General features: G+C 37.5%; 1 protein-coding gene across 1 annotated transcript in view; it reads right to left on the reverse strand.

The window, feature by feature from the left end:
* The window catches only part of LOC123833198 (short-chain dehydrogenase/reductase family 16C member 6-like), a 31484-nt gene extending 29842 nt beyond the window's left edge, over positions 1–1642 (reverse strand). Inside the window, exon 1 of the mRNA XM_045861330.1 lies at positions 1603–1642. The gene's annotated coding sequence lies outside the window, so the exon portion shown is untranslated. The remainder of the gene's footprint in view (positions 1–1602) is intronic.
* Positions 1643–22723: the final 21081 nt, after the last annotated feature.

Here is a 22723-nt window from a genome sequence, read left to right on the forward strand (position 1 = left end):
TCTTAATGTCTTTCATTAATTTATTTAGATTTATTAAGAATATCGACCATATCCCTAATGATATTTTCCTGGGAAAATTTTAGGGACTTCCACTTACCTTAATGTTCACTAAGAGTTAATGCACATCTCAAGTTTATAATCAGGAAAGACATCAAGCTAGAGAAAATTCACTGTCTTCTACAGGCTTATATAAACTTTTCTGGCTCAAGCACAATCCTGGCAACATGTAGTGTATTGTGATTATGAGAAGAAAGGATATCTTGTCATCTATTAAAAGTAAATACAAGTGGGATGGAGAAGGAATTCTGGGTCACAGGATTTTTATGTGGAGAGCAAGAGAAGATTACAACTTTTGTCATACTTTTTGGTAGGAGAAAATTTATTCTCAAAATAGATGATTTATCTAGAAAAAATTCAAGTAGCTTTCTATAAAACTTATTCAATTTTAGCAATATATTACTATACTTTGGGACCATTCTGAGGACAAGAGTTTTGACATGTCTCCAACTATTCATTGTTTAAACATTCCCTGAATTAAGAGACCTCACTCCCAGGCTGCTAAAAGCACTCAATTTTGGAACAAAGGAGAAAAGTACACATATAAGCCCTGGATGTAGGAATTGCTGGCCAGGAAACCAGATTGCTCCCAGGTGGGTCCTTGGACATTCATGGCAACAAGACAGAAAAAAATCATTAAGCATTACAACGAGCATAAGTACTCAACTGTATTATGTGCTTTAAATGCCTTACTTTATTTGATCCCCCAAATAGCCCTGTGGGGAAAGTATGGGATTCAGGTAGGCACGTAACTTGCCAACGGGTATGTGGTGCTTATGGAGAAGTGGGACTGGAGGCCACACTATGGTTCCAGAGCTCCTGCTCCTTTGATCCCTACACATTAAAAAACCTGAATAAACTAGGCTTTAAGTCACAAGGACCTCCTTTCATTTTTCAAGCATGTCCAGAGCACTTCAGGTTAAAAGGTGACTGAGAATGTTGTAAAAATTACCAATTTTCAGGAATGTTAAAAATATCAAATCAACAAATATAATAAAACATTTTGTAAATTGTAAAATGCCATGCAAATATTGATTCTGTCCATGGTACTAGAGACTCTCTGATAACGATGCTGAGTCTGCAACCTGTCATCCATAAAGATAACTCTTGCGGAGGCCTGGAAGGCTTTTTTTTTTACATTTTAGAGTTTGTCTCAACTGTGAAATTGCTGAGGAGGGCTTGGGAAAAGGGTTTGCACAGGAGTTTATCTGACTCTCATTCTTCTTGTGAGCTGTTGGTGAACGTAGGACCCTGTTGTGAGGCCAAATCCACACATTCACCTTCATTCAGCTGGGCCCCCAAGCATGTCTCATCCTGTCTTTCTTGCCTATCACCCTGTCTTTCCACCACCTCTTCCCCTCACCCTGCCCAAAATCAGCAAACTGAGAAAGAACAATGAAAAAAGAAGAAAAAAGAGATACTGGAGATGATAATGAAATTATGTCCCACCCCTGTTTGGGAACTGTACTAAACTGTGCCCAGAGAAACTGCCAGGAGCAGGCACCTAATAATTTCTCCTGAGTGGTCAAATGACCTTAATCTTACCTGCAGAAATGTTGCACTCTGGAGGCACAAGGGTTCTCACAGGGGATGAAGCAAACAGAGCTTGTGTCAGCTGCTGGAAGCAGTCTCTTAAATGCCTTCAGTTTGGTGTGTCCTCCCACACCTTTTGTTTGAGTGCCAGATAGTGGAGTCAACCGTGAGAAGTTACCTGGCTTTCACCCATGTTGACATTACTGCAACGTGTGACATAACTCCTGTGTTTTCAATCCTCACAGTGGCCTGGAGTGAAGGTGTGACCCATAAAGCACATGTTTAAAGTAATTGATACTGGCAACACTGCCATTACCATCAGTCCTCCTGTGGGTACACTGAACTCTTCACATTAGGAGAACAGAAATAAGAAATACTTCATTAGCTGCGTGAGGAAAATGTGAAACTCAGCTGCTAACTCATCTGAACTTGATCAGCTTACATTATTTTCCCCAATGTTTTATTATGAAAATTTTGCAGCACATTAGAACCAGAAGAAATAACACATAAATGTTCGAGGAACCTATGCTCAGACCAAACAAAAATGTTCATGTTTTACCATATTTGCTTTCTATCTTCTTTCTTTTGGAGAACTATTTAAAAGAAAGTTTGCAAATTGGATGAAGTGAAAGTATCCATCTCTCATCTCTGAAGAAGGAAGTTATCATACATAAGGAAAAGTACTAAACCCAATAAAACTAACATTAATTCTACAATACTGTGTAATATTAATCCCTACGCAAGTTTCCCAATTTGTCTCAAAAATCCTATCAAATTTTATATATTGCATTTGGCTGTGTTATCTTCTTAATAACTTTCTGCCTAAAACAGCTCTGTCCATCTCAAAAACATTAAAAAAGATACACATCAATGACCTTTTGAAAAGCGTAGGCCAAATGCCATATACAATGTCCTATATTTTCTCTTTTTCTGACTGATTTTTCCATGGTGTCGTTTAACAGGACCTTTCTCCCCTGTATCTTCTGCAAACTTCAGTTAGATCCAGAGCCTTGATTATGTTCTAATTAAACATTTCTTTAGAAAGAAAATATCATATATACTTTGGAACACTTCATATTATAACCTGTTACAAGGTCTGGTGTCAGACTGTTCCACTATTAAGATGCTAAATTTAGTCCCTAGGAGAAGGCAGAAACCACAAGCTTTCTCCATTGTAAACTGTACCTTTCAACAGTTACTAGTTATTAGTAGTCTGTGGGATGGCACTTGGGCACCCTGTATCTATATTGCTTCCCACAATCTTTCAACTAGTGACTTTAATAAATACATAGACTCTATTTTTTAGAGCAGTTTTAGATTCACAGCAAAATGAGTGGAAATCACAGGAAGTTCCTCCCCTATCACACCCATTGCCTCCACCACTTCCAACCAGATGGTACGTTTGTACCAGATGGTACAGTTAATGGACTTACATTGTCAGGTCATTATCACCCCAAGTCCACAGTTTACTTTAGGGTTTATTGCAGTCTTGGGTTTTGACACACATACAGTCTGGCACTATTATAGTGTCATATAGGATGGTTTTACCACCCTAAAAGTCCTCTGTGTTCTACCTATTCCTCTCTCCCTCCTGAAGCCCCTGGAAACCACTGACTTTTTTTTTAAATTGTCTCCATAGTTTCACCCTTTCCAGAATGTCATATAATTGGAATTATACATTATTCAGGCTTTTTTCTTTTTCTTTTTATAACTATCTAGATTTTATTGAAAAAAATGTTTTGAGATTTGTTTTCCATCTGTGCAAACTAGTACAATAATTCACTGAACTTGGGAGTAATCAAATGCTCTTTTACTTTTTGACACCCAGGTATCCTGAACTGAATTAATCACAATCATCAAATATTTTTATTTTAATTATTTTTTTTACTTTCCAATTATAGTTGACATTCAATATTATTTTATATTAGCTTCAGGTATGTAGCATAGTGGTTAGACATTTATGTAATTTATAAAGTGATCCCCCTGATAAGTCTAGTGCCCACTTGGCATCATACATAGTTATTATAATATTACTGAACATATTTTCTATGCTGTACTTTACATCTTCATGATTATTTTGTAACTACCAATTTGTACTTCTTAATCCCTTTACCTTTTTCACCTGGCAGTGCCTTAACCCCCTTCCATCTGGCAACATCATTTTGTTCTCTGTATCTATGAATTTGTTTCTGTTCTGCCTATTTTATTTTGTTCTTTAGATTCTACATATAAGTAGATCAAATGGTATTTGCCTTTCTCTGTCTGACTTATTTCACTTAGTGTAATACCATCTAGGCCCATTCATGTTGTAGGAAATGGTTAGAGTTCATTCTTTTTTATGGCTGAGTAATATTCTATCATATATATGTACCTCATCTTCCTATCCTCAGATTGGTGTTTTGGTAATATGCATTTACATTTTCTCTATGTCTTTTCATGGCCTGAGAGCTCATTTGTTTTTGTACCTGAGCAATATTCCACAATTTATTTATCTATGAATATACCTATTTATTTGTCTGAATGTACCACAGTTTATCCATTTGCCTGTTGAAGGATATGAAGACTGTTAAAAACATCTGTGTACAGGTTTTTGTGGACATGGTTTCAAATTTTTTTGGCAAATACCAAGGAGCATGATTGCTGGATTGTATAAGAGTATATGTAGTTTGTGAGAAACTGCCAAACATTCTTCCAAAGCAGCTGTTGCATTTTCCTTTCCCATCAGCAGTGAATGAAAGTTGTTGTACCACATCCTCCTCAGCACTGAATGTCCTCAGTGTTTCGTATTTTAGTCATTCTTAGGTGTGTAGCACACCCAATGATTTTAACATCCACCCATGACCCTTGCCCAAATTGATGATTATGCTGGGGCTTGCAAAATGGTGATTTTCTTATTTACCATTCTTTCCACATATAATAATTGGCCTTCTTCTGTAACAGGAAACATTTTGCTTTAAAAACAATCTCTCTCATAATGGGGAATTCTAAAGAGAAGAATGACTTTCTTGTCCATGTGGATTTACCATACTTTGTACTCCCCTGGGACTCACAGAAAGCTACATGAAGACTGATTGTTACTGCATCATTTTTTTGTTTCCCATAAATCTTAGTTCAAGACCTTGCATATAACAAGTACTTAGAGAAACCAGAAACTGCCTCAGCTTACTGAGGGGGTCTCTTTCTTGCCTCTAACCATTGCTGACCAGAAGAGGGACAGCAAAGCACTATGGGTTTTCTGGACTCCTTTTATCACCTTTGCTATTGGTGGACTTCGCTCCTCTTGGAATGAATAAACACCTTTGTGGGTGAGTTTCTCCATAGTTTTTGCTGCTGATGCAACTCTCATTTTTTTCTTGTGAGCTTCACCCACTGTGCTCCCCGCAAGTTTTTCACTAGGTTCTCCACCTCAGGGGCCAGGTCAAACTTGTACTCTGTCTCCTACGCCCATCAGTGGTTTCCTAACTGACTCTCCTCTAAGTTTCTGTAGGCCTTTTCCTCAAAAAGTAGCTGTCACATTCTCCCCTGTAGTGGGTCCGTCTTCCTTGCATGGTACCAAGCCTCTTCTTTTCCTACACAAAGTTCATGAGGCTCAATTTTGGGAAGCTCAAAAAAAGTTTTATCCCCTAAATTCATGTCTCAATTGTAGCCTCCAAAGCCCTGTTTTGAAACTCAAAGCCTTGAATTGGACTGACTCTTTGTTGTTCTGAAGAAGTATTGTTTTCTCCTCCTTTGTTTGGGCAATAAACCTGGAGGCATGGAAACTCCTACCTAGAATGCAGCCTGGAGAATTTGTCAGTTACAGCTGCTGGGATCAGGGATCATCAGTGGGCCAAGGCTCCAGACTCAAAGAGCAGTGGAATGAATGCCTTCGGATGTAATTGTTTCCTTTCCCTTTTTCCTGGAAAGTGATATTACAGAAGTAATGTTTTAGGAGGAGAAATTACATGTGAAGAAAATTCCAGAAGCAACACTATTAAAGACTCATTATGAGGACCCTTGCCCTAGCACTGAGGGAGGGATGCAGGAGATGACGTATCAGAGGGCAGAAAAGTTCGAGAGACGGTAAGTCCAAACCCAGCTGAGCCTGTCCGGTCAAAGAGGAGCTAACATCCCTGAGAACTCCGCTGTCTTTCCACCCCACACAGTGGGCTCTCTCAGTGGTTGGGTTAAGGTTCAACATCCTTAAGTAAGGAAGGGTTGGGATCTGCATCTATGGCTATTAAAATTTAAATTGTAATTGACATCAAATCGAATAAAAGATAAAATACAGTGGTACTGTGACAGGACATAGCTGAGCAGTAGCCATTCTTAGGTAGGAGCTGACCAGTAGTCGTTCCCAGACAGCAGCCTTTCCCAGATAAGCAGTTATCTCAAGGTCATATACTAATCTTCACTTTCTGCTTCTGTATGCTTGCTTTTAGCAGTTGTTCCCCACTCCCCCTACCCCCTTTTTGCCTTGTAACAAGAATATAAGCAAACTCCAGCTTAAGCTTGGTGCCCAGAATTTGGAATTTATCTCCTCTGGGTCCACATGCGTGAATAAACCCCACTTCTCAAACTCCCAGGCCATCTGAGTCATCTTTTCCATAACAGTACCTCGGGACTCATCAGTAATTTGTTGTTGAACTTGTGTGAATGCTGAAACTGACGAGTATGGAATGATGAAGGATTTTCTCTTGTGGGAAAAACAAGAAGGGGTGGCGTAGTAACTCATACAAGTTCTAGCAAGTGCAATGAATGAGTCCTGAGCAAGCATCGAATGCTGAAACATTTTTTTCTTATCAAAATGAAACAAGTACAAGGTTTGACAAGTTCTGAAGCCCATGAGTACCAAGGTATGACTGTATTCAGTTCTCAGTTGCAGCAGCCACATTAAAAATGTTTGATCATTGCATGTGCTTATGGTACCATATAGGTTACAGAGATAGAATGGATTTTGGGCCTTTTAAACCCATGGAAGACCTGCCAAATGAGAATAGGGCAAGCTGCTGGGGAAGACTGTAATTGCCTCCAGAAAAGGCTGATTCTGATATTAAGCAATTTTAGCAACACAAGGCTTCTTGGATTTTTTCTTTTTGGTATTTTTCTTAGGCTTTAGCTCTGTTGTTTCTGAATTTGTCCTTTGATTAAAACTTAGTTTACGCATACCCTATCTGTATTTGTGACCAAGCATAATGCCTCAGTCTTGCCAGTAAGCTTTTTTTTCAATTAAAAATAACCTTTTTATGTAAACTGTTTTTAGAAAAGCAGTTACTGTTTCATTGTGGATTAGTAAAAATAGAAAATAAAACAACTATATTCCTAACACCTAAAGTTTATCACTGTTCACACTTCCATGTATTGGGTTGGCCAAAAAGGTCATTTGTTTTTTCCATACAATGGCTCTAGTAGTGCTTAGTTGTCTTTAACTTCATTTGACACAATTTTGTTAGATTGTATTGTGACTGCTGTCATATCAGCATGCATTTAATAAAACATCAAAATTGGTGAATTTTTGTATAGCCATTTTAATGTTGAAATGGAAGAAAATATGCAACATTTTTGGTATATTATGCTTTATTATTTAAAGAAAGGTAAAAACACAGCTGAAATGCAAAAAAAAAGAGATTTGTGCAGTGTATGGAGAAGGTGCTGTGACTGATCAAACAGGTCAAAAGTTGCGAAGTTCTGTGCTTGAGATTTTTTGCTGGACAATGGTCCACAATCAGGTAGACCAGTTGAAATGGATAGCAATCAAATCAGGACTATCAGAACAATCAATGTTATACCACATGGGAGACAGCCAACATACTCAAAATATCCAAATCAGTAAAGTTATTGGTGAAAAGAAAAATGTATTTTATTTTACAATAAAAAACATAAAGACTTTTTTGGTCAACCCAATATTATAACTGTTGATGTGTGTATTCTCTCTTCCTCTCTCTTTCTCCCCTCCCTTTCCCTCTCACATACATGCACACACAACACACACACATAAATATCATACTACGAAGTGTTTTGTAACTTGCTTTTTAAGTTAATGTCCAACTTTGCATGTCAAAATTTTACACCCAGTCTGTAACTGAATTTCTCCAGTTGACACCCAAATATTTTTTTCAGAAGTTTTTCAAAATTGAAATCCAATCCAGAAGCATGCACTACATCTGTTGCTTTATGCTTGAGTTCCTTTTAACTAGCACAGTTCCTGTATTGGTGGAGAATCATTAATGCTGGATATTGCAGTTGACAAAGCCCGACATTTCACTTCCTTATGTCAACAAAGGCGGGGTGGCCCTCCCACCTTGAATTTGGCCATCTATTTGGATCTGGATGGTGGGCTGTAAGAGAGATATGGAGGAGGGACACTGCCTTGGCCCAGTGTTGACATACACTCATAGGCCTTTGGCCAGACTGGCTACACGGTCCCAACCTAACAGCAAGGGAATTTGGAAACTATAGGGGAGCACCAGAAATTGTGGTTTTCATGTCGCTGTCATAAACTCCTTTATTTTTAAGGTCCTGACACTGGCATGTGGAAGAGGCTCAGGTGCGATCCTGTAGGTTGTCACATCTTTGAATTTTTCTGGTTCTTCTTCATGGTGCAATTTAGCTTGTTCTTCTAACTCCTATATCTCTTAAAAACTAGACAGTAGATGTAAAAGCTTAAGTGTACACGATCAACATTTATATTTAGACAAATGATCAGTAATGTGTAATTTGTGTTGCATCTCATCAGGACATTTAAATATCTGATTAATTTAAATTGTAATGCTGAGATTGCTGGATTAATGTAATGAGCATCTGGTTACTTCATTAGCCAGTAACAGTTCCTTATTTATGAGTAATGAATATACACCTAATACATTTAAGACGGACATAATCTTTGTATGAGTCAATAACCTTATTAGGTGTCACTGTGTGATGATTTCCTAATTCAATCATTCCTTCTACATTGGTAGCTAGCTCTCTTCTGCAAAGATCTGTCTTCATCTGGTTTCCTTGATGTACATGTCTGGGGGCTTAAAAAACAATTTTCCTCCTACTTTGTTAGTTCTGCTAGCTGGTGTAATAATCAAATTAGCAGAGACAGATTAACAGACAAAATGTCCAAAGTTTATTATACAAATGCACATTAGGGATGAAATAAAAAATGAGACCCAATGACAGATTGGGCAGTTGAGGTGTATAGGTCATTCTGAAACTAAAGAGAAAAAAAAGGTCCTGGAGACTTCAATGGACAGGAAGGCAATTCACAGTGGGATGGCAAAGCACATGTTTGAGAAATAAATGTTTGCTGGGCTATCTTTAACAATGGGACACTGAGAAGACTTTGCCCAGATGGGCCTTGCTAGGTTCCTTTCCATCTATTACACATGAGTTTGTATTAAGCTGTAGTTGTCTGTGATGGTCTCTCCCTTCCTGGAGCAGGTTTTCTATTTAAATTCTTTTCAGTCAGTCAGCAGGGAGATCAAAGGTTTTTCCTCCTTTTGTTCCTTAACAACCAGCTGAAAATCAATATCCCAAAGGGCATATTTTCAGATGGCAAACTCTGCTTCCCTTCCAGTGCCTATTGGAAATGCTTAGTTATTTCTCTTTAGTTACTGATTTTTTAAGTAAAGAGTTGCTTTCACAGATAGTACCTGTTTTGAAGTTCTTTCTCTCTCTCTCTTTTTAAAAATTCTGACCAGAGGAATGTTTATTGACTTTGGAAAGAGAGGGGGGAGATGGAGGGAGGGAGGGGGGAGAGAGAGAGAGAGAGAGAGAGAGAGAGAGAGAGAGAGAGAGAGAGAGAGAGAGAGATGGATGGATAAGAGAAAGATGACTCAACTTGTGCCCTGACTGGGGATCAAATTCACAACCTCTTGGTGTATGGGACAATGCTCTACCAACTGAGCAACCTGGCTAGCACAAGTTCATTCTTTTTTATAATTAAACTTTTTGAAGTAATGGTAGATTCACATGCAATTACAGTAAATAATATAGAGCAATTCCTTTATACACGCCTTACCCAGTTTCTTATACTAGTCACATTTTGCAAAACTGTGATACAATATCAGAGTTGAGATATTGACATCAGTACAATCCACCTCATCTCATTCAGATTCCCTTAATTTTACTTGTACTTATTATGAATGTGTACTTAGTTCTATACAATTTTCTGATATGTATAGGATTGTGAATTCACCACCACAGTCTGGAATACTGAATAGTTCCATCACTGAGAGTCCCTTGAAATGTCCTTTTGTAATCACACCCATCATAATCCCACACCCCAGCATGTCCTCCTGATCTCCAGACCCTCCCAACCACTAATCTGTTCTTCATTTCCAGAATGTTATTACTTCAAAAATGTTATATAAAAGGAATCACATAGAATATAACCTTGTGTGTTTGTCTTTTTTTCACTTGTCATATATCCTCAGTAATTCATCCAAGTTGTCATGTGCATCAGTACTTCAAATTTATTATTTTAGGGTTATCATAAATTCACAACTTTTTATTGAATAAGTACACCTAAATCAGCTAAACTCATTATTTTAAAAAATATTTTTTATTTTAATTGTTGTTGCAGTACAATTTTCTATCTTTTACTCCCATCCCAACCCACCCACCCAGCCCTCCCCTCAACTCATTATTTTTTGATGCTGAAATTGTCACAACTTTGACATGTTGGGTGCCTTCCAGCTGGTGCCTTAATATTTTCTATATGGCACCATCCTTTTAAAATAATACACTTATTTATTGAACTATGCTATTATTACTGGAAAGTACACAAATCACAAATGTATAGCCAAGTGGTTTTTTTCTTTTTTTTAAAAAAATATCTTCACTCAAGGATATATTTATTGATGAGAGAGAGAGAGAGGGAGGGAGAAAGAAACATTGATGAGAGAGCAGCATTGATGAATTGCCTCCCTTATACAACCCAGTGTGGAACTGAACCAGCAACCCAGGTATGTGCCCTGTCTGGGGGTTGAATCCACAACATTGGTGTAGGAGACAATGCTCTAACAAATTTAGCCATTGGCTAGGGCGCTCAATGGATTTTTTTTTAAAACACAAAGTCAAGAAAAAGAAAATTGCCGGCACATGAAAATCCTTTGTGTGCCCCTTCCAATCACTACTCTCCCATACCCCACTGGCCTGACAGCATTGGCTAGTTTTGGCTGTGTTTGAAGTTCATGTCAGTGGAGTTTTACAACATGTACTTTTTGTTTCTGTCTTCTTTTGCTCAACATTATGTTCATGATTTTCACATTGTTGTATGTAACAATGGTTTATTAATTTTCATTGCTGTGTAACATTCAGATGTATCAATGAACTATTCTACTATAGATGGATACTTGAGTTATTACCAGGTTTGGATACTACAAATAATGCTATGGGCATTTTTGTACATGTCTTTTGGGGCACATAAATGTAAATTTATGTTGGGTAAAAACCTAGGAATGGAATTGCTAGATTAAAGAGTATGTGTATATTGCTGAAGACTTTTACAAAGAAATTATATAATTTTATAGACCTGTCAGCAGTGTATGAGAGTTACAGTTGTCCCAGATCCTAAATAACACTTGATGTTGTCTGTCTTAAATTTTTGACTTTCTGGTGTATATAGTCAAACTGCTCTTAGTGTGATTCTGAGATACATGGATTTTAGTTACCATACTTTAGTTGTCACACTTGTCCCCAAAAGCATGGTTTAAATTTCAGTTATAATGCTATATTAAGTATGAATTATTGCGTAAAATTCAAATTTTCCTTCTAGCTTTTTAATCTGCAAATCATCACACAAATAGCAGAGCATGCCATTTTTTCTAGTCTTCTGGTGAAGGGTCACTGTGTATATGTTATTCAGCCTCTCACTGATAAACCCATTTGATATTTTATATAAATACACAATTAAAAGAGGAAATTGGCCAGGAAATATAAAAGTACAGCAAAGAAATGAAAACTGGTAACATTGAAAGAAAATTAAATGTGATTAGAAGATTTGAATATGATGACAGTAAAGATAGGATGAGACCTGGGCCTCCTTGGAGCCTGGTGCAAACCATATGGAAACAGTTTATGAATACAGAAACAAGACAAAGATGTTTTAACATCTTTTCATTTAAACTGCACTATGAATAGAAAGCTGCATATAGTTGAAACAGAGTGTTTACTGCTAGCTTGAAATAAAGACTATTAATAAAGAAAACCTCAACCAGTTTGGCTGGCATGGAGGCCAAAGTTTTGAAGTTAGTGGCTACACTGAAGAAAATAGTAATTACAAGGAGACTGAAGAAGAACCCTCTATGCCAGTGTGGTCTGGTTTCACCATTTCAGCAGCTGGTGTGAATGAATAAATGTGAAGTAACCTGGTGGCCCTGCTAGTGCAGGTAAGATGCTGCCATGAAATTTGTACCTGGGTTCTATTGTTTAGTTAGGGCAGGTAGTAATGATGAACATCACATATTTATTGTTGATCAGACAAGTCTTTTTTAGAATATGTAGTGGGTTGAAAGGTGGCTGCCCCCAAATATGTTTATCTAAATTTCTGGAGCCTTTGAATATTAATTTGGCAAAGCAGATTATTAAAGAGAGGATGTTGAGAAGAGTTAATTATCTTATATTAACCTGGCTGGGCCCTAAATGCAATTACAATGTATAGGCATACCTCAGAGACATTACAGGTTCGGTTCCAGAGCACCGCAACGAAGGAAATAGTGCAATAAAGTGAGTCACATGAATTTTTTGGTGTACACAGAAGTTACACTTACATCATACTATTGTCTATTAAGTGTACAATAGCATTACTTCTAAAAACAATGTATATACCTTAACTAAAAATACTTTACTGCTAAAAGCTGGTAAACATCATTGGAAAATAGCACTAATAGACTTGCTTGACTCAGGGTTGCCACAGACCTTCAATTTGTAAGAAGTGCAATATCCGTAAAGTTCAAAAAAGCGAAGTGCAATGAAATGAGGTGTGCCTGTATGCTTCTAAGAGACAGGGAGAAGTAGTTCTGAGACAGGCACTCAGAGGAGGACAGACAGACACACAGAGGTGAACAGCTGAGAAAAGGAGGAGGCAATGTGACCCAGCTAGAAATTCGAGTGATGTGACCACAAGGCAAGGAACAAGTAGTCTCAACAGATGCTGGAAAAGGAAAGGAATGGATTCTCCTCCAAAGACTCATGGAGGGAGCGTGGGCCTGCTGACAGCATATTTCAGACTTCTGGCGTGCAGACTGAGAGAGAATATATTTCTGTTGTATCTGTAATAAGTACCATTCAGTTTGTGATCATTTGTTATGCTCTTCCTAGGAAACTAAGGACTTGGCTATCTGAGGATTCTGGTGTCCATGGGCTGGGTGTCCTGGAACCGATCCCTGCAGATACAGAGGGTGACTGTATACCTACACATATAATTTTTAGTATTTTGTTATTTCTCATTCTTGTGCCTATTTTTACAAATACAAACACTGGTGTTTGCATGTGTGTATTTATATATGCATGTTCTTCATTCTCACTTGCTCCATACACACAGATAGCATTGAATATATTGCTTGATGCTTTGATTTTTTTCCCTTAGAAATATAGCCTGGTGACATTTACAGATCAGTACATAGAGACTTTGCGCTGTTTTCTCATCTGCATAGTATTCTATTGTGTGGATAGTGCTACACACAATGTTGAAGCCAGAATCTTTAAGTAAATTTTAGTCTGTCTTTTTGCAGGCAGACCTATAGGAAAGATACTAGACATGGGCTTGGTGGTCAACAGGTAAATGCAAATGCCTTTGTTATCAAATGCCTGTGTCTGGAGTTGGTACTCCTTCTGTTCTCATGTGTGAAGGGGCTGCTTTCCTAGTGTGCCCAACAGTCTGTGTTGCTAACTTTTCAGATTTTTAACAATCTGGTAAATGAAAACCAGGGTCCAAGAGAAGTTTTAATTTTCCTTTCTCTGATTATGAGTTGGGTACCATTTATAATTCCTTTTTGGTGAATTGTTATTTATGCTCTTGGCCTATTTTTCTATAGGATATTGGTTTTACTTCTTGAGGTCTACTAGCATTTTAACTGTGACAAGTATAATACATTTTTCTTAGCTTGCTATTTTTCTTTTGATTGTGATGTTTTTGGTCACGCATAAAAATTTTTATAGTATTTGAATTTATCAAGGTGTTCTTTGGTGGTTTCTGAATTTTAAATCATAATTAGAACACCTTCCACAATCCAAGTTTAAAAGTAAAGAAATTCACATGTTTTCTTGTCATAACTGTATAGTTTTTCTGTTTTTCACTTTTAGATCATTGCTCATTTACATCAAGTAGAATAAACCCCATGTGAGAGGATTCAGAAATATCTAATAATACAGAGTTGCATTTACCCTTTGGCTTAACAGTCTCCAATTAGTATGTTTGTGGTGTCAAGTGTGGGTTCAGTTTTATCATTTAACATGATTATCAGTTATACCAACAGTATTTCTTTTAAAAAGTCATTTTTAAAAAATTAAAGACTTAAATGTTAGACTTGAAACCGTAAAAGTCCTGAAAGAAATATGGGCAGTAAAATCTCAGATATTTCTTGTAGCAATATTTTTCTGTTATATCCCCTCACGCAAAGGAAACAGACAAACAAAAAAATAAACAAATGGGACTACATCAAAGGAAACCATCAACAAAATGAAGACAACCCACTGAATTGGAGAACATATTTGCCAATAATACATCTGACAAGGGGTTAATATCCAAAATTTATAAAGTATTACAAAACTCAACACTAAAAAACAAACAACCTGATTAAAAATGGGCAAAGCATCTGAATAGACACTTCTCCAAAGAGGACGGAGAGATGGCCAATAGGCATATGAAAACATGCTCAATGTCACTAATCATTAGAAAAATGCAATTAAAACCCACAGTGAGATATCACCTCATACCTGTTAGAATGGTTATCATCAATAAATCAGCAAACAACAAGTGCTGGTAAGGATGTGAAGAAAATGAAACCCTCATGTATTGTTGGTGGAAATATAAATTGGTGCAGCCACTGTGAAGGCATTATGGAGTTACCTGAAAAAGTTAAAAATGGAACTGCCTTATGACCCAGCAATTCCACTTCTGGGAATATATACAAGGAAGCCCAAAACATTAAGTGAAAATAATATATGAGGTCTATCCAGAAGGCATCCAGCCATGTAATATGAAATATAGAGACATTTATTGAAGAAGATACAAGAAACATTGTACATAGGACAATGATGACTCAGTCCCCTTCAAAGTTGGTGCCCTGGGACCTCACACAGTTCTCCTGATCATCATCAGATGCCGCATTGTATTTTGCTGAATCTCATCAATGGTCTGAAATCTCTTCCCTTTCAAGGGTGATTTTAGTTTTGGGAAAAGCCAGAAGTCACAGGGTGCCAAATCTGGGCTGTAGTGGGCCTGAATCACCTGGGTGACTTGATGTTTTGTCAAAAAGCTTTGCACAAGATGTGGTGCATAAGCAGGCCCATTGTTGTGCTGAAGCTGCCAATCCCCAGTGTCCAAAGCTGAGGCCTTCTGAATCATGTGAATAGCTTCTGTGGTGGAATGTTCAAGCTTAACGCAAAATTGGATGCAGATTTGTTACTCTATTTGCTCAGTCATTTTGAATGTGATGACCACATAGTACACGTGCTCACTCAATGGTGTCTGCCATCCCCACTGACTACTACAGTGAAGTTATCATTGTTCACACATGTACATGCCAGCCTACTCTCCTTAGCTGCCAGGTTACATTGATGTCACATAAACCATTCTCATTATATTAACAATGGCTGGACTTTTGCTGGACATGCCTTGGATATTTGTCTCCTGGAAGTTGTTCTCCAGCTCACTGATGGTTTGTTAATTTTTTTTTTATTATTTTACCTCTGTTCCAAACATGGTTAATTAAACAATTTGCCTATATTATGGATTATGTAATTAATAATTTGAATGCCAGCTTTCTAACCTAGGTAGTCTACTTCCAGGACTCTTATCCATAGCGAAAAAAAAAGAACACAGACAGCATCTAGAGATACCTATGGAGACCAGTACACCTCTCCTTCTCTGGCTTCAGTCAGGGATATCTCAACATATCTCAAAAATGATAGGTGACCTTAATTCACAAGCATACTCTCTAAGTCCTTGTACTGCTCTTCCTAAAACAACAGTCAAGGTATCTAATGTTGAATGGCATCAACCATGAACTCTAAACCTTCCGTGATACACATCTACAGGGTCTAGGAATTGCTGAAAGAACAACTGGAGCTTAGCTTAGTCCATGAACCAATCCACCATGTTTACCCTAGAACTTTCACCTAGTTCATTAAAACGAGAAATTCAGTATGAAAAGATGTGAGGCTTGTATATTACAGTCTATGTCCCAGTCTTTCACCTCTTAAGAGACGCTTTGACATTTGTGAACTTTGAAAGTTCAGAAAGGATTTCCTGGCAAGAGAAAGAATTAAGTACTAAGATGGTTCCAAAATGTGTAGAAAAGGGTTAAATATGAGCCACACCATCTGCCATATAAAGACTCATTAATGTAATTGCTTCACTGAAAATATGCTTCCAAAATTGGGAATCTGGGGGAGGAGGTAAAAATTCTTAAAAGAATAGAAAAAAAGAAAAGGTAGAAAGGTTAATGTTTGTAGTACTTTGGTCTTCTAGGGTGTGTCTCACCCAGTTAGGATAAGGTCAGAATGAAACATATAATCCAAGAAAAGCAGTGAGAGCCCTCAGCCAATGACGAACCTGGGTTATGGTAGCAGGAGTGCTGACCAAACCAGAGTGACAGGTTGAACAGATTATTTAAAACAGGCCCAAACTAATTACACCCACCTGTTTCTTTAACAAAGAGCATTTATTGGCCATTCTTCTAAGTCACTCCTACTGGAGAAAGTATTCAAAGTGGTAATACCAGGTCACAATACCAAAATCAAGCTTGCTTAGCAAATATTGGGAGAGGAGGGCAAAGGAGGACCAGAAAAGTTGGGAATTGAGGCAAAGCAAAGTGTACCAGAATTCGGAAGCCATTTTCAGAAAAGAGTCAAGCTTTGCTCAACCAGGTGACCACAACTTGCCTCTTAAGTGACCAGGTTTTGTACAGGCTTGTGAGTGACTTCTGAGAAATAGCCTCTGCGTTGAATATTTCCTATCTTCCCTTCCATCTTCTCCACTTTGCTCTGTGCTGCAGGAGGCTACCTAAAAGGATTACATCAATGGGATGCATTGCTCCCAGCTTCCTGTTGGGTTTCACTGAGCAGAAGCACCAAAGGCTTCCTCCCTCCAGTGTTCTACAGGCTAACTGGACCCCTAGACAAAGATCTCAGATTCCAGAAGGCAGTCCTCCGCATGTTGCTCTATGCCTTCTGTTCTGGTAATTCTCCCTCCTTTACTCTCTTAGACCTGGGGCAAACCTGCCTGCTGTTTCCAGCCACTGGATTCTGCACTTTCCTACGTGGTTTTCTCAAACCCTGGCTGTGCCTCTGTATATGGTCTCTTTATTCAGCTCCACTTGAATGATCTTAATCCGAGTGTTTCCTAGCTGGGGTCCTAGCCATAGTTGCTGGTATCTAGCATGCAATGATGAGAAAATTAGAAATCCCTAATACACAAAAATATAAAAATAAAAGTGATGTATTGGGGAAAGAAACAAAGAAAGAAAACCCTTCAAGACTGGAGGAGAAGAAAGGACAGCAGAGAAGCAGCTCCCATGTGGGGCTGGCAGCTATGCTGACACCAGATTGTTGTGGATGGCTAGCCATTTGCATCATCATGATTGTTAGGAGCCTAGAAAAATATGACTTGTGAGACCACTGTGGGGCCAGACTGGACTTGAATTCCCTGATACACCCAGAATCGTGACCATTTCAAAATACATTGTCATTATAATGAACAAGGCCCCTCATTAGACATCCATGCTGGGTCAACCCTTTAGTTCTTAGAGGGCATCAAAATGCACTATACCAACATTTGAATCTGGCCAATGGGAGGAATACTTCACTAGGAAAAAAGGTCACATTTTTAAATAAAAACACACATGCTGAGACTTTAGTGGATTATTTTGATGAAACATAACTCTCCAGTGCCCTTAAGCCTTTGGAATTTATCAGATCTCAATTGCTGTAGAATGTTACATTCCACAACCCCTGTTTCTCTTAAAAGGGTATTGTTTTGTTAGAGTTGTTTTTACCTACAGGTATGCTTTAAATTTTATAGGTACTTAACTGTTAAGTTAATTCTTCAGATGCATTGTGGTGGAAAGAGTGCCAGGCTCTGCGTGAGGGGACTGGCTCCATCTTTGGGCCACCAGTGTCGCCATGAAAGATGTCCCCACGCTCAGGATTATTGATCGGTCATTTAGGGAGGGCTGGTAGCAATCATGGTCATTTTGAGGATTCTTTTTAAGATTTTATTTATTTATTTTTAGAGAGGGAAGGGAGGGAGAAAGAGAGAGAGAGAGAGAGAAACATCAATGTGAGGTTGCTGGGGGTCATGGCCTGCAACCCAGGCATGTACCCTGACTGGGAATCGAACCTGTGACACTTTGGTTCGCAGCCCGCACTCAATCCACTGAGCTACGCCAGCCAGGGCTTCACTTTGTGGATTCTTACAATCAATGACTTTATTTTAGTTTTATCAGTTCTTTGTGCTCTGCATAAAATAGAATACTATGTAAATACAAAGCCTGGTGTTCTGACAAGCTCCTTTATAAATTTTATTAAAGTGGATCAGATATACATTTCTACTCTGAACTAAAAATATTTCTTGAAGATGAATTTTATTCAATTCTCTGCTACAATTAGTAGTTTAGTCTAACCAGTTCAAGCAAAATACATTTGTTATAATCAACTTTGTACCTATTGTGTTGTAAGATTTTTCAAAAGTGACTTGTGCAATTAACAATGTTTCAGAACATCTCAGAACATGAATCATTTTATCAAGTTTTCTAGGACACAACATAACAGTGAATGTTCTTTCTTCATGTGTGGCTTTATCTGACTACTGAACTTTAATCTAATTGTCACACTTACAGCAAAAGACTAAATAACTTCAAAATTCCACCACTGTCTTATGATTCCATTTCAGAATCATGGGGCATATTTTAGTATATTTCAGAGGTTAAAAGGAAGCCACATAGCTACATATGCTAAAATTTTCTTTAAGTATAAGAAACTCCCCTAGTATTTGTTTTTAAATCTGTGATAATTTTTCCCCTTCATTTAAAAACAAGAATTTGGTTTTATATGCTTTATGGATGACATAAATCCTGATGTGCTGATTAATCACTTAATAAATACCTATTACATTATTGTGTGAGAAATGCTACAGGGTAACAAAGTATATGCATCTCACTACATAACATCTGGATTCTCCAATTACACTGCATTTTTTCTCCATCATAGATAATTTAAATTAAATATTTTTGCTCAATTAGTTGTCTTCTATTTGTCTCCACTAGACTTGTAAGAAAAAAGAATCCTTTGTGCTTTGTCATAGCTATATCCTAGAGCCTATCACATAGGTCTCAACAAAGTAGGTATCTGAAAAATATGTGTTGAATACATGAATAGCTTACAAATTAGTTGGGAGGACAATGCACATTATTTAGAGTAAGTGGTGTCATGCATGCTGTACGAAAGAGATGGAATCTGAGCTGTGACTGAACAGAGGACACAGGATGTGGTGTAGAGGCATGGTGGAAGGGGATACTAATGAGAGAATCTTCCTTCAAGGGTATAACTGAGTCTTATATATATTCAGTCATAGAAATCCACAAGAATATCATGTTTATTACAGAACACCCGAACAACACCATGAGTTAATATGCTTTAAATAAATCTAGAAGGTGTATCATACTCAAAATTATACTTCAGTATGTCTTCTGGGTTAAAGATATGACTCACTAATAATTTTTAAAGCTACATTTTGGTTCAGGTATGGGATAGCACAAAGAGTTTACTTCCAACAGTTGTTGGAAGTGATTAGTCTCTAGTACATGTTGACAGAACATGTCAGGGTTCACTAGACACCAGATAACAATATTTGTCATGGTGTGGGATGGAGAATGACTGCAGGTGATCTCTGATTTAGACAAAAGGCATGCCTTCACAGGTAAGGACTCTTGGTAAGTCATAAAATCTAACGGAAAAGCACAAGGCAGGAATGCTCACTATTACCACTGCTATTTAGCACTGCCCTGGAGGCATCAGTCAATGCATTTGACAAGAGAAATCACAAGTGTGAGAATTGAAAAGGAGGAGATAAAACTATGCCTATTTACAGGTAATATATATGTTGTCAACTAAAACGCTACAGTAAAAAAATTACGATAAGATATAAAATTAACAGATAAATTAATACCCTAATATACATATAAACAACTAGTTAGAAGAGAATATAATACTCATCTATTTCTGTTGCTTACCTCCCTTGTGTGGCACACAGGAACACTGACAGGCTAGGAAGTCCATGTGAATGATTCTAGTGAGAGGTCAACTGTGAGGTCACCTCACGGAGGGTGACACAAAAACACAGAAGGGATCTGGACTCCCGAGTCAAGTCTCAGAGCCACCTTCCCTGCACTGGTTTTTACATGAGTGAGAGACCACTTTGGCCCTAATTTTTAATAGCACAGACAAACTTGCAGAGGTTTAAAAAAGGATTAAAATGTGAGGAATCTGTATTAGGAAACTTACGAATATTGCTGAGGGATGCAAAATTAGACCTGAACATCAAGAAAGAAATACCAGGTTTCTACATAAGAAGATCTAACATAAGAACGTCAGTCCTTCCTATGTTAAGGTATTCACTTGATCCCAGTAAAAACAGCAACCAGTTACCTTTTTGCAGCTAAACAAGCTGATTCTAAAGTTAAGAAAAAAAATCAATGACAAAATAGTGGAAAAGAAGGGCAAATATTAAAGAGTGAGCCTGCAAGACAACAAACTAAAATACAAAGTCTTAATATCCAAAACAGTATGGAAGAACCAAGAAACATAATAAAAACCTAGAAACAGATACAAATATACATGAGAATTTATAAACCTAATTTCAACTCAGTGTGTTAAAAAATGAAATCTAAAAATTTTTTAATTGAAATTATTGTGATGATTGGTTGATAAAATTATAGTTTTCAGGTGTACAATTCTATATTACATCATCTGTATATTGTGTTCTGTGGTCATCACTCAAAGTCAAGTCTTCTTCAATCACCCTTTATCCTTTGCTACCTCCCCCTAACTCCCCTTCCTTTTGGTAAGTACCATATACTATTGTCTGTATCTAGGAGGGTTTTTTTTCCCCTTTGATTAATCCTTTCCCTTTCTTCATTCAGACCCCAATCCTCCTTCACTCTGACCATCTCTATGAGTCTGTTTCTATTTTGCTTGTTAGTTTATTTTGTTCATTAGATTCTATACATAAGTGAAATCGTATGGTACTTGTTTTTCTCTGACTGGCTTATTTCACTTAGCATAATGCTCTCCAGGTCCATCCATGTTGTTGCAAAAAGATTTTCTTCCTTTTATGGCTGAGTAGTATTCCATTGTGAAAATGTACCACAGCTGTTTTATCCACTCACCTATTAATAGGTACTTGGGCTTTTTACAAATCTTGGTGATTGTTAATAATGCAGCAATGAACATAGGAGTGCATACAAGGTCTGTCTGGAAATAGTCCAGCCATTGTTACCATACTGAGAATGGTTTGTGCAACACCCATGGCAGTCAAGGAGAGTGGACTGGAATGCACATGCATGAATAATGACAACTTCACTGTATTAGTTAGTGGGGATAATAGAAGCCGCTGAGTGACCATGTACACTATGTGGCCATTGCATTCAGAATGACAAACAATGAATGAGTGAGGCAAACAATGAATCTGCATCACATTTTGTGTTAAGCTTGAACACTCCTCCACAGAAACTATTCACATGATTCAGAAGGCCACAGCTATGGGCAGTCTGTGATTGGCAGCTTCATCATCACAACGCACCCACTCATGCATCACATCTTATGCAGGCTTTTTGGCAAAATGTCAAATCGTCCAGGTGACTCAGCCCCCCTGCAGCCCAGATTTGGCACCCTGCAATTTATGGCTTTTCCCAAAACTAAAATCACCCTTGAAAGGGAAGAGATTTCAGACCATTGATGAGATTCAGCAAAATACAATGGGGCATCTGATGATGATCAGGAGAACTGTGTGAGGTCCCAGGGCACCAACTTTGAAGGGGACTGAGTCATCATTGTCCTATGTACAATGTTTCTTGTATCTTCTTCAATAAATATCTCTATATTTCATATTACATGGCTTGGTATCTTCTGCACAGACTTCGTATGTATATTTGGAGTCTTGAAAGGAAGAGGGAAGGAACAAAACATATTATTTGAATATACATTGACCAAAAATTGTCCAAACCTGGTGAAAAATATAAACCCATAGTGTCAATGAATGCAACAATCCACAAACACAAGAAAAATGAAGAAAGATGCACCAAGACATGTAACAATCAAATTGCTAAAAACAATTAATAAAGAGATAGTCTTAAAAATAGCTAGAGGAAAAAAGAAATCTTATATAAAAGAAAAACAAAAGTAAGGATGACAGCATACTTATTGAAAGAAGCATGCAGTTTAGCAGTGAAGCAATATCTATAAAACACAGAAAGCAAAAAACCCCATCAAACTAGAATCTAAACCAAGTTAAAATATCTTTTAGAAACGAAGGTAAAATACTTTTCCAGAAATACCAAAGGTGAAAGAATTCATCACCACTGAACCTGCACAATAAGAAATGTGAATTCTAAGGGAAGTCTAGCATATGAGAAGAAAATGATACCAAGTAAAAATATAACTCTACACAAAAGAATGAATTCTAGGGAAATAAATACTTTTCTTTCTTATATTTAACCATCTTCAAAAAGATAATATCATGTAAAACAAAAAATAACTGTATGTTGTGGGGTTTATAAGTAGAAATAAAATGTATGACAACAATAACATTAAAGGTTAGGAGGAGGGCAATCAAAGCACAGGTATGGAAGACATGTATTCCATATGTGAAGTGATATAATATTACTTGAAAGTAGACTGTGACAAGTTAAAGAAACATCTATAAACCCTAAAGCAATGAAAAAAG

Source organism: Phyllostomus hastatus, unplaced genomic scaffold (assembly GCF_019186645.2).
Source record: "Phyllostomus hastatus isolate PE091 unplaced genomic scaffold, TTU_PhHast_1.1 phas_scaffold_21, whole genome shotgun sequence".
In the NCBI taxonomy this organism is placed as follows: Eukaryota; Metazoa; Chordata; class Mammalia; order Chiroptera; family Phyllostomidae; genus Phyllostomus; species Phyllostomus hastatus.